Below are 14,162 nucleotides of genomic sequence, written 5' to 3' on the forward strand. Positions count from 1 at the left end.
AACTCACATCTGAATAAAGCTTGTCTACCAGGTATTTTCCTGAAGAGGTATATGGCAACCTTCTTGTATTTGGGAACACTAGTCAGTATTCCTAGTAGGAATGATATAAGGATTTTATCTAAAACAAAAATATATTTGCTTATAGTTCTCAAAACTGAAAATCAAGGTCTCTGTATCCCGAGTTTAATAATGACTCTTCTTGTATTGCAGATGATCAACTTCCTCCTGTGGGTGAGAGACCAAAATAATTGGAAAAGAGAGAGAGAGAGAGAGAGAGAGAGAGAGAGAGAGAGAGAGAGAGAGAGAGAGAGAGAAAGAGAGAGAGAGAGAGAGAGGGATGCGTACTAGTATTAACAGGCAGATCTGAGTACTGGCCTCATGATCTCAGTGAGTCTTGATTGTATCCTCGCCAACTTTTTCTGCAATGTAGACTTACATAAGATTTTATCTGTGGAATCTTAGAAGAATACAGCTTTGGCCATTGTAAAATGCTATAGCAATTTATTTGGGAGATACTTTAAATAGTGAAATTGTTAACAAAAAACCATATAGTGATCTGGTAGTAGCTTGTCTATAATTCAAGCACTGATATAACTGGGTAGAAGTTGCAGTTTCAAAGCTAGCTCATGCTACTAGTAAGAAAACAAAACAACATGACAAACAAAAATGAGAAATTAACATGGTGACAAATACATCATTAAGACAACTGTTTTGAAGAGATGAAACAAGAAGGCAGAACATCACCATAGTTTAGTTGAGAACATTAGCATATCAGTTTTTTTCTTTTCTTCTTCTTCTTCTTTTTCTTTTCTTTTTTTTTTTTTTTGTGCTCTGCATGCATGCCTACAAATCACTATGACTGCTCTGTGTACCAACTGGGATTTACAAGTACATCTAAATATGTAGGCAAATCTACAATTACAGAATCCAAAAATGATGAGAAAAGCCAACTATATTTGTATTTGATTTCCAAAAACATGTCTCTTTTTTGTCAAATCTAGATTGGTGCATGACTTAAAATCTAAATCAGAATTGAGATGTCTTGTTAGAATTTTCTTTTGATAAGTATGAAGTGTCCTTTCTTATCTCTTTAGATTAATTTTGCTTGAAAGTTTATTTTATTAGATATTAGAATGACTACTCCAGCTTGCTCCTTGGATCCTTTTGCTTGTAAAAGCTCCTTCCAGCCTTTTACTCTCAGGTAATGTCTATCTTTATGGTAGAGGTATGCTTTTTGTATGCAACAGAATGTTGGATCCTGGTTACGCATCCATTCTGTTAGTCTATGTCTTTTTATTCGAGAGTTGAGTCCATTAATGTAGAGAGAGAGTAATGGCCAGTGATTCTATTAGTTCCTTTTATTTTGATGTTGTTTGTAGTAGTATGTTGCTTGTTCTTCAGTCACTTCTTCCAAACGAGGTGGCCTTGCCAGGCCACAGAGAAAAAGGATGCAGGCAGCCCTAAAGAGAATTGATAGATTGATAGGCTGGGTCAGTTGGTAAGGGAGGAGGGCTCCCTCTTTTTTGGGGACTAGAGGAGAGGGTGCAGGAAGAGTGAGAGGGAGTATGACAGGGAGTAGACAAGGGAGGGAGATATGATCAATATGTAAAATGAATTAATAATAATAAAAAGAATGTGCAGTTAAAAAATATGACCTATAGAAATTATCCCTAAAAGGACATAAGACATATAATACAGGATAAACATACTAAAATCTATAGTCCTAAAGAAGCTAAACAACAAGGAGGATCCTAGGGTAGATGCTCAATCCTCATTCAGAAAGGCAAATGGGATAGACACTGGAAGAGGGAGAAAAAAGGAAACAGGACAGGAGTCTAACACAGAGGACCTCTGAAAGACCCTACCTAGCAGGGTATTGAAGCAGATGCTGAGACTCATAGCCAAACTTTGGGCAGAGGGCAGAGAATCTTTTTTTTTAATTTTTATTTAACTTTTATTAATTACACTTTATTCATTTTGTATCCCCCATAAGCCCCTCTCTCCTCCCCTCCCGGTCCCACTCCTCCCTGGCCCCACCCTCCCCCCCTTCCTGCATGCACGCCCCTCCCCAAGTCCACTGATAGGGGAGGTCCTCCTCTCCTTCTTTCTGATCTTAGTCTATCAGTTCTCATGAGTGCAGAGAATCTTATGGAAGATGGGGGAGATAGAAAAACCTGGAGGGGACAGGAACTCCGCAAGGAGGCCAACAGAGCCAAAAAATCTGGGCCCAGGGACCTTGCAGAGACTGATACCTTAACCAAGGACCATGCATGGAAAGGATCTAGAACCCATGCTCAGATGTAGCTTATGGGCAGCTTAGTCTCTAAGTGAGTTCCCTAGTAAGGGGAGCAGAGGCTGTCACTGACATGCACTTAGTGGCTGGCTCTTTGATCATCTTCCCCCATCCCCAGGGGTGTGTGTGCAAGCTTTCCAGACCACAGAGGAAATGGATGCAGTCAGTCCTGGTGAGACCTGACAGGCTAGGGTCAGATAGAAAGGGGTGGGGGGAGGACCTTCCCTATCAGTGCACAAGGGGAAGGGCATAGGAGAAGAAGAGGGAGGAAGGATAGGATTGGGTAGAAACCAGGGAGGGGGCTACAGCTGGAATACAAAGTGAATAAATTGTAATAAATAATAAATTAATTAAAAAACAAAACCAAAGAAAATACAAATCATAGAGGATACACAGGGTGGGTTATTTAGACAAACTCATGCTTTATGGTGTGGTGATTATATTATTTTGGCTCAGTCGTTTTACCTGAGTGCTTTAGATGGAGAGCAACCCTGTGTCAATGAAAGCAAATATTTGCTGAGTGTGTGTACCACAGGAGACACTGTTCTCATTGCTGGAACTGACTTTAGAACTCTTGTAGGTAGGTGTAATCTTACACTGATTTTACAAGTCTGTCAACACACAGAATATCTAATACCATTGCATTTAAAGAGCAAAATATATGTTATTTTGTTTCTCTGTCATTTTCAAATTAAAAGCAACTATTACTATTATTCACATGGTTGTCATTGCAAAATCCGAGAAAAAAGACAGTGCATGTATTGTGGATGTTCATGTACATAAATGCAGATGTTAGGACTTCAGTTTGGTTATTTGTTTTATGATTCAGTTTTGTGATACTCTTTCAATTTCCCATAAGTTTTAACCCTAAATGCTTGTGCAAAGCATAGCAACAGATACTGAGGAAGCCCAATGCACTGTGCCCCAGACTGAGCACTGTTGGGGAGATGATACAAGAGTAAGAAAGTATTTGATGGAGGAAGTTATGGGAAAACTTGGGAGTTGAAATTCAGATATTGTGAAATGAGAAAGAGTTCTAGTCCATAACTGGGCTTGTTTTCACTAGTGACCATCCTGCTATGAAATGATCAAGATCCAAAATGAATAAATTAAAAAAATAAATGTAAATAAAACATTTTTGAGACTAGTAAATTTTCTTAACTTGGAAAAAACATTAAATATGCTGAAGCTAAGTTTTTGGAAGTTTTGTAGACCGAAATAACTCGTTTCACTTAACATTGATTAATTGGCATTGGACCTGGTGCCTAAGAACACTTGCTCTTCTTTTAGAGGATTTGGGTCTCAGTGCCCACACTGCACAGCTAATAGCTGCTTGTAACTCTCTCTCTGTGAAAATCTGACCTCTTCTGGCATCTGCACACATCTGGGAAACACATAGATACATAAAAATGAAAATAAATTTGTAAATCAAGTTAGGAAGGGAGGCTTTATAAAAATTCATGTTTCACAGCCATTTGTGTAAAAATCATAAGTAAATTACCCCATAACACATAACACATAACACAGAGGCCAGGTCTAGAGGAAATGACATAGAGATGTTAGATACTCTTTAGATTAAAAGTAGAGTCATATAAGCTTCAATATTCCTGGGTCATTTATGTACTTAGGAGCTTACCTAGAATGGTGTTGAAACAGGGCAATACGCCAGTACTTCTCAAACAGACTGTACTGCTCATGAGTTTGAGGGAATCTTTAATAAATGATGTCACCATCTTCCAAAAGTCCGGTGTGTTGCCTTATCATCTGCTGAAAGTCTCTTTGTAAATATTGGGAACATTGCTCATACTCATCAGATATCTATAGCCAAGTGACAGAATTTAGCTGCCATTCCTTAGCACAATCTTGAACAATCTCTTGATCTTCATTGTGTCATGCTTCTCAGAGTGTGACAAATTTGTCGCTTTTGTTGTAATTAATAAATTAAAAAATCACTTTCTGGAGTCGATACTCCAGACTCCATTTATTTTTAGGATATATGAGAATTAAGCAGCTGTAGAAACAACACATGCACACACTTTACTGTAGATCTGACACGAGTTCTTTTGGGCCAGGGCAGTATTCCTCATTGATCTCAAAGTCACAGAAATATAAATGAAGCAAAGGCAATGTTGGGAGCTCAGAGAAAGCTGCAATGACCTCCTAAAATCTCTGTGAATCGGGACTTAACACTTGTCTTGCTATCTCTGTGGAATTTGTAGTGAACACACAGAAAGTCTTTTCCATCTCAGTGCAATAAGTATCCTATATTCAGAAACCAATACTTCGTCGTAACACTTTCAGGGTTTCAGATTGCATCCTCCTTTTTACTGCAACACAGAGTTTGCAAGTAGCTCCTAGAATGACTTTATAACATCAAGACCAGACAATTTCACTACATTCAAAGTGTGATTTACTTCTCAGGGGAAAGTAGAATGCTGCAGTGAAAATGACATACATTTTGGCTTCTTCACCTATTATTCACCCTCAGCACTGTCACCGGGAGTCTAATTAAGTCTTGTTGTAGGGTTGTGGTCCTGGGAGATGGCCTGGTTTATTTTTCTGGCCTTAAGAATTCCAAGTACATGTGAAGAATGATTATGCCAGCCTTCTCTCAAACCTACTTCCTTCTGTATCTTTAGAAAAGACATCCGTCGTTGCTGTTAATGCCCTACTATATCCACTGGTAATTATGCATACTTGGCTGTATTCACCAATGTGTATGGTTTTCCTCTCAAGTCTCACTGTGTTATTAGCTACTAATAATTCTTTCTAAATAAATAAAACACCCTTTACTGCTATGTAGTTTTCTGTGTTTTTTGGTCAGAGATTGCATGGTCAAATGGGAAAAAAATGCTCATTAACTAGGTACTCTGTGGGTTTGTTTGATAAGAGAATGGACTTTGTGGCTAAGTTTCAGAGGGACATAAGGTGTGCTCTCAGAGGCTTCTGTGTGTATAACAATGCTTAGTTCACTCCTGTTCAAACTATTTACAGCAGAGTGACAGAAGAGCTATTTACATAGAGCTACACAATCATATGATATCTATGATAGCCAAGGTCTTCACTGAGACATTAAGTCTATATCCTCAGCTTGTGCTGTGTCATTGAGAAGGAAACCTCTAAATTCATAGCTTATAAACAGAGTAATTCATTAGGAGAATTTTCTCTAAGGCAATAAATGACATGGTTTATTATAAAAAGGCCAGGCTCATGCATACAATTATCTTTTCTCACCACCACAGCCAAAGTAGGAACGAAGGGAGTCATAAGATCCCAAAATGTTTGAAGGCAAATTCCACAAAATGAAGAATAGAATGCATGTTAAGGTTGGAACATTTCAAAGAAAGAAATCAGTAGATTTTCTCTTACATAAATATTTAATATGAAATCCGGGTATTGGTAGCACATGCCTATAATCCCAGCACTTGGGTGATGAGGCAGGCGGATCTTTATGAATTTGAGGCGAGCAAGATTTACAAAGTAAGTTCAGAACAGCCAAGGCTACACAGAGAAACCTTGTTTCAAGAATAAATAAACAAATATACATTTATGTTTAACATGTAGAAATTATATATTTTTCATGATAATCATCTTGTTGAGTTTTGAGGTCATCATTTTATGTTTGATTTAGAGCATATTTATGTATGTGAAGTCCCTTTGTGTTCATATATATGGATCAGAAGATATTAGTTAGATCTACACTGCTACAGTAATTTTATGGAGAAACAAGGATTACGTTCCTTAAACTTTTGGAGGTTCAAGAACACAGTAGAGCAGTCTCTTTGCTCTGGTCTCCCCTGGGGTTAGAAAATGGCAATGAAAGCAGTGCTTGTGAGACCATGCAGATACTTGCATCTCTAACCACAACAGAGAGTAGGTCCTTGCGGAGAGCCACAGAGAACTTCAATAACATATGCCCAATGTTCCACTTTCACACATCTCCAAAGTTCTACCTTCCCAATAGTGACACGCTGGGGAACATGCCTTCAGTTATGGTCCTTTGAAGCTTTCCAACCATAGTAGGTCATTATCATCAAAGTGAGCTGGGTTGCATCCTGATGGAGACAACCAGAGGAATGGACACTTCAGTACCTGCTGCTACCTTTTTGCTTTCAGAATAGCTAGTTAGGAAGTCTTTGTGACAATATAGAATAATTGTGTTTCAAAGATAAGACAAAGTAAAACATGGTCATTTAAACTTTTTTTTTTATTACTTCCCATTCCTTGTACTTGAGAGTTCCTTTGTAAGCTATTTTTACAATCTTCCATCTTTGAAAACCTGTGATCTGTCTGCTGTCAAAATGTCTAACTCCTGGGGTTATAATTTTTGCAATATTCAGGAATTAATGAAATTTCCTGACAAATATGTCCCAAGATGAGCCCTGAAAAAGGCTGATTTTGAAACAAGAACTTTTAGAGAATTATAAAAATAACATTGGGAGATGCCTCCCAGCTTCTTGCTCCTTAGCAATGTTATAGCATCATAAATCCTAAAGACTGGAGCTTTTAAAAACATAAGTTCTAGAAACTTGGTGTAGGTTATGTGTTGGATCTTAATATGTTCCATAAATAAGAACTCTAATCATTTGTTAATGATTATTTAGCTAGATTATATGACATTATCCAAAATAAGCTGGTAGACTTGTGTTTTACTTTAAGTATCCAGAATCCTGACTCACAGGAAATGTTTCCAATTTATCAAGCTGCTCAGCATTTGAGTCAAAGTAGGGAGCTTTTTTCTTTGTGCTGTGATTACTGTCAGTTTACTCCCACATGCTTTAAGAATTCCACAAGTATGGTTCATGTAGAGCAAAGAAAGAAGCAGGGAAAAGAAAGACCTTCTGAGCTTTCTGCAGTAAGAAGTGGCTTTGGCCTCATAGTCATTCCTTTGAAATTTAAAATTAAAATAACACTACCTTACAAGAAAATGATGACAACTTTAAAAATCTAGAAGAGGTGAATAGGTAAGACTAGGCATTCAATCTGCTTGAAAGCAAATATCATGCTGATTCACTTAGTATAACCCCCTAATCCAACAAAGCATGCATATTCTAGACAACTTATTTATGCTAGCAATGCTACTCCAAAATTAAACCATTCTTTCAAGAGCTAAAAATATTTGCATTATGTTTTCCTTCCATATAAAACGGTACTACATCATTACAATTATGAAGCTAGCAGGACACTCCGTATTACCAGAAGTGGATAAATTTCCAATTAGTCATAATACTGAAGCTCATGTTGCTAAGAGATAAATGACAAGTATGTTAAAGTTATTTTTATAAAATTGTGTTTGTTTCTCAGTTTCACTCTTAAACTGGCTATTACCCAAATAATTGAAACTTTATTATTTTCTTAATAAGCTTTACAACATAATCCTGAGCAGTGGTTAAGACTTTCAAAGCTAATTTGGCTTCCTCCCAGCATGAATCCGAGAGATACTTGTAATTTAAGACTTTCCTGCTAGCTGAACGTCTTCAAGGATCCTGGACTGCTGCCCAAGGTTCAATCTCCTACTTCCTCCTCTAGCTCCTCCTCCACTGGTTGGCAGGAAGTCCAGCCCTACTCTCTCCCCTGCTTAGCGATTGGCTGTACGCTGCTTTATTGGCATATCGGGGACAATTGGGGAGCAGTGTTTATACAACACTGAGACCGAGAAATTCTCAGAAAAAAAGATTGCAAACAGATATGAGAGATACAGAATCAGCATCTCAGTTATACATTATTATGCCTACATTTCCCTATTTAAGTCTAAAAGAAGGCTCTTTCTTTGACAATGACAAACTATATGTAATAATAACAATTATGAAAATTATTAGGCAAAATTACATTTGTATATTTGGCACCTTTGGATAAAGTATTCTACTATCTATCCATTTGTATAGTCCTAACCAATTTAAGTTTAACCATGATACTATAACTATCTAGTCTTCAACCCTATCAGAGATTTAAGGAATAAGTATTCCCTGAATATGTGGGATGTGCAGGCAAGCAGCCACAAAAGTATAGAAATGACAGAACCATAGCACTGCCGAGCACGTAGCTAAGAGATAAATGGTGAAGTAAATTGATGGATATTACAAGCAGGAGTCACCTGTAAGTTCGGCAAATTCTGAGGTTCCACGCATTCAGATGTATTTTCCAAGAACGGGATACATTGACAGTATAATAAGGAAAAAATGCTATGAACCCAGTGAAACAGAGGGCCATCAGATTACAAATCAGATATTATTTGGGGGATATATTGGCTTGACTAAATGTTATGTTCATAGGGACATGGTTGAAGATCTTGGAGGATTTGATATAGGGGGATGAAAGTGATTATAATGAATTGTGTGACATTTTGAAAGAATTAAAAAACATTGTTTTTAATTTTGTTTTTAAGGAATAAATGTTTTGCAAAACTGAAGATTTCTTTGGTAGTTCTGACAGCAAATAATAGGAATTGCCAAATTATCTATCAAAGTCTACTACTATATTAAGTTCTTTAAATACACTGTTACACTTAGTCCTCTGCACTGTTCTGAGATACCTTTAGTGCCTAGAACATAGCCTGTCTCTAAGAACTCACTGAACAGACAAACCTTTGGAACAGTCAGTAATGAGTAGGCAAACCTTTGCAGGAGGTTTTAGACTGTCCATCTTACAGATCAACGCAGGGAGGCTGTGCACAAGGCCCTGATGGCAGCAGGATTTAAGACAGGACTGCTTAATCAATTCCAAAGCATGTGCACCCACCCTTTTCTATGCGACCCTCTAAGGTTTGCTTTCTAAACAAAACCCTGGAGCAATCTTTGAAGGTGCATCAAATTCAGATTCGAAGAGTAGCTGTGAGAGCGGAGAGGCGGTCCATCTTTTTCATCTTGGTAACTGGCAGCAGATATTGCTCAGATTTTGTGAATGGTGAGTTGGTGAGCATGGGTCTTTCTTTCTGTAGATGCATGTAATCTCTTACCTGTTTTTTGAAATCCAAACAGCTCATTTTTTAAACTCACATGGATACAAAATCTTCTCTGACTTAAACTGATCTAAGTACAAATCTCACTCTGAACAGACCATCTCCATTCTGCATTTGTCACACTTGCATGACTTCGCTTTGCTGCTGAAACTGTAACTTGCTGGGCCCATGAGCTATTGGTGAAATGAAAGGATAGACTGTTAACAAATAGGAAAATTTATGCAATGTTTACTTTTCCCTAGGTAAAAACACCTTTAAGGTACAAAATATGTCTGCTCAAAGATTTCAGAGAAAGCATGGTAGGCTTGCTCATGTTCCAGTTACTGAAGCCATAGTCACCAGAGGGAAACAGAGCTGATATATATATATATATATATATATATATATATATATATATATATAATGTTATGTTATATATTGTACATATTATATATATTATTATTATATTCTAGTATATATATTTATGTTTGGTTTTAAGGGTATAAATTTCAAGATACTGAAGCATCTGCTATAGAAAGAGATTTTCTTGCTTTTAAGGAAGATGCCCACAGAATTGCCCCCTGGTGGAACAGTGTGCCCTTCAGAATGCACTGGCATTCTAGCAGGGGAAACTCAAGGCAATCCATGGGAGTGAGAAGCTCATTTCTGCAAGTTATAGAACACAAGAAAGTCATCCCCCAACTGTTCAACACACACCCATCTTTTCTTGACATACTTTCATAATGTTATTTTTATCCGCACTTCCTCATTTCTGTGCAGAATTTCACAATCATGGTACCCTGGGGTAACGTAAAGTAAGAAGGAAGAGAAAGAACAGCATGTATTCCATTACACGTTCTCTCGAGTTTTCATGAGTCTAATTGATGTTATTTAGTCAAGTATTCATATAAGACAAGTAGATAGAAAAAGAAGTCATTTGTCCTGGTTCCACTGAGCGCCTGGGAACAAATGAATGATGTTTGAGTTAAATGGCTGACGCTCATCATACAACCATGCAGTGACAGCTGAGGTGCTGGAATCTGGGGCCTGGACCCCTAGCTGGGTGAATTCCCCATTACATGAGATGAATTTGCAACTTAACTTTCAACATTTGACATATGCTGCATTTAGAATATTTCATTTCTTAAAATAGATGTTATGTAAAACCCATGCCCAGTCTTCCACAAATATTGCAGAAACAAATAATAGAAAAATTATATAAAATGAGAGTGCAGGCTGAGTCAGACTTCCTGCCTGCTTCCCAAATGGTTTTCCTAGTCTATCCAAGATACAGGACTCTTAAATTGTGACTGTCCAAACCCTTGTTCCGTTCTCCTGAGAACCTGGAGGCAGGCCAAACACTCATTTTGCCACTGCTGGGACTACAGTTGTGCTTTATAAAGTGGGCCACAGCATGCTCCTTAGATGTCTTAAGGATGCTGCAGGCTTTGGCAAGGGAGACCGGAGTTAAAGTTTGCACAGAAGTTGATTTCAGCGGTCCCTTGCTAGACTTCACATGGGCATTCACACAGCAGGCAGGCTTCTAGTTAGTTCCACAAGTACAAGGAAGCATCCTTCACAAGTAACCCCTTTTTTCCCTTCACTTATACATTATTACCTTTCTTCTCTATTGGTTTTGTCAATAATACAGAAGAACAGAAATTTTGGATTAGTTTTTTATTATGATAATTCTATATACTTAATGGACTCTCTTTCAAACTTGTATACTGAAACCCTAACACAGACAGACCCAACTGGTGGAGTTTAGATATGTGTCCTTATGGAACGTGACGTTTAGCTAAGGTTGTAAAGATTGTGCCCTCATGGACTTCTGCTTCTTCCAGGAAGAGGCATAAGAGAGATTTTCTTCCTTCTTCCACCCTGTGAGGGTCCAGTGAGTATAGATTGCCAGTGAGCCAGAATGGCAGCACTATGTAGATCACAGTGCCAGTAACATAATTTCACTCTCCTTTGGAACTGTAAAAATATATTTGTGCTGCTGAATCCACCCAGTACATAGTGTCTTGTTATAGGTGACTAAGCTATAAAGGTGAGGTTTACGTCACCTTCTCCCCAAAGACATCGTTTGTAATTAAAGGATGTACACCTCTTAAAACTGCAAAGAGATTAAATTAGTTCTTTGCTCAGTATTCAATTCTAGGATAGTGGTGTGCATTTCCTACATGGAATAGGAAAATAAGGAGTGACATGGTTGAAACCAAACGTTTTAGTAAGCGGACATAAGGAATAATACAGAGAGCCTTCCACCGTTTAGTTAAGGCTATCTTGCAGAAGGATGGCTGCGTTACTGCATCCTTGCCATCCATTCCAGGAGGGGGTCCTCGGGTCTGCGCTGGAGGAGACTTAGGTGCTGTGTCCCTGGGTGCTGTGTACTCAGTTTTACTGCCAGTATTCATGGGGTAGATTTATGCCTCTGCTGTTAATATGGTCTTGGTTGGTTGGTGACTTCTTGTTCCCACATCCATTTTTCCTGATTTTTTTTTTTTGTTCAGTTCCAACTGTAATTCACACACTGTCTTCACATACCAGTCACATTACAGACACCTGGGTCTCAATTTCACAACGGACCTCGTGGAAAGTGCCAGCACACAAAGTTAGGTTAAGTGCAGAAACCACCTGATATAGTGAGGCTCATATATATATTGCACACATATATGTTACAATGCTGAGAATATTGCTGAAGAATATATTTATACATACATCTGTGTATATACACACATATATTACATCTTGGCAAGAGGCTCCTAAGAATAATGAAATAATAAAATTCAGGATTCTCAGAGATATTCTGAAATTTAGAGGACTCACAAGATGCCTACCCAAGGTTATACAAGCAAAGAACAGTTGCTGGGGGAGAAGACGGAGGTCAGCAGAGCTTCCTTCCAGTAGTTAAGGAAGTGACCATGGAGGGGGTTTTCTAGATCCTTCATTGTTCTGGGTAAGGTGATGCAGTTAAGTTTAAGTTCCCACGTTCCTCCAAGTGATCCTTCCCCATGCTTCTAAAGCAAGGCAAATAAACTGACCGATTTCCTAGGCAAGACTTGAGTGGAATTACTTTTTTGGTCTATGTTTCCTTTTTCTGTCCAATAGTTGTATCACTAAAAAGATAAAAACTCATACTATGTATGTTTGTAACTTCTTTTTTTAAATAAAATTTATTTATTTATTCATTTATTACAATTTATTTACCTTGTATCTATACTGTAGCCTCTTCCATCATCCCCTCCTAATCCCATCTACCATCCCTCTTCTCCCTCTATGACCTTTCACTAATCCCCTGATAGAGGGGGACCTCCTTCCCTGACCCTGGGCTATTAGGTCTCATCAGAGCAGGCTGCACCATCTTCCTCTGTGGTCTGGCAAGGCTGCACACCCACAAGGAGCTGGCAACTGAGTTCATAACATAGACAGCCTTTGTACCCCTTACTAGGGAATCCACTTGGAAACTGAGCAGCTTAAGGGCTTCCTCTGAACAGGGCTTCTAGGTACTCTCCATGCAAGGTCCTTGGTTGGAGTATTGGTCTCTGCAAGGATTATAGATTTTAGTATGTTTATCCTATAGTATATGGCTAATATACAGTTATAAGTAAGTATATACCATATGTATCTTTCTGCTTCTGGGTTACCTCTCTCAGGATCATCTTTTCTAGTTCCCACCATTTGCCTGCAAGTTTCATGATTTCTTTGTCTTTATTGCTGAGTAGTATTCCATCATGTAAATGTAGCCCACTTTCTGTATCCATGTTTCGGTTGAGGGATGTCTAGGTTGTTTCCAGATTCTGGCTACTTTTACAAACCGTTTAGTAAGCTCCCAAGAGATTCTGAAGAGCCCTTAGAAAATAGTGCTTATTTTCTGATGTCTTTATTTGAATACTTTTTCATTTGTGTGTGCGCATGTGTGTATGTGCATTAGGGTGCACATGCCCTGATGATCATGTAGAGGTCAGAGGGCAACACTGTGGAGTTGGTTTTTTTCTTCCAACATTTTGTGGGTTCTGGAGCTTGAGAGATGTTGACTGGCTTGCATAGCAAACACGCTTACCTGCTAAGCCATGTCAGTCATCCTGGAGGCCTTTCATTCTTGAGCCAGCTCATTCTACTCCATCAGTGAGCTCCTAGTCTTATAGGAAGGGCTGGCTTATGTGATTCCTCTTGAGTAAATTGACGCTAATAATTACAATGTTTCCTTGGCTTTACTGTGAGGTCAACGTCTACAGTTCTTTCCGGCACCTTCCTTCACTTCTTTTTCTTGTCCTCCAGTAATCTTTTACTAATATGCTATGGGGTGGTCTATATGATATAATATAGAAGGTGAGTGTAGTGGTTCTTATTAATTGTCAGAATATAGAATCACCTGGAATGCAGGCCTCTAGGCATATCTAAGGGGCTTGTCTGTAAGAGATGCATAATAGTGGATGGCACCTGCTCTCAATGGAGTAAGCATGCATTCATATTTTGCTCTTTGTTTCTTTTCTGAGGGTGACCCTGTTTTATCAGGAATTTTCAGGACTGGCTGCAAAGTCCTCCCCTGTAGCCTAGCAGGGCTGCTCCTCCCTTGGGTAGTGGGGAGGTCAAAGAGCCAGCCATTGAGTTCATGTCATAAATAGTCCCTGTTCCCCTTACTAGGGTACCCACTTGGATACTGATCTACCATGGGCTACATCTGAGCAGAAGTTCTAGGTTATATCCATACATGGTCCTTGGTTGGAGAAACAGTCTCAGAAAAGACCCCTGTTCCCAGATATATTTGGTCATTGTGGAGCTCCTGTCCTCTTCAGGTCATATTAACTCCTCCTTTCATATGATTCCCTGCACTCTGCCAAAGGTTTGGTTCTGAGTCTCAGTATCTGCTTTGATACACTGCTAGGTAGAGTCTTTTAGAGTCCCTCTGTGGTAGGCTCCTGTCTTCTT

Source organism: Meriones unguiculatus, chromosome 2 (assembly GCF_030254825.1).
Source record: "Meriones unguiculatus strain TT.TT164.6M chromosome 2, Bangor_MerUng_6.1, whole genome shotgun sequence".
Classification (NCBI taxonomy): domain Eukaryota; kingdom Metazoa; phylum Chordata; class Mammalia; order Rodentia; family Muridae; genus Meriones; species Meriones unguiculatus.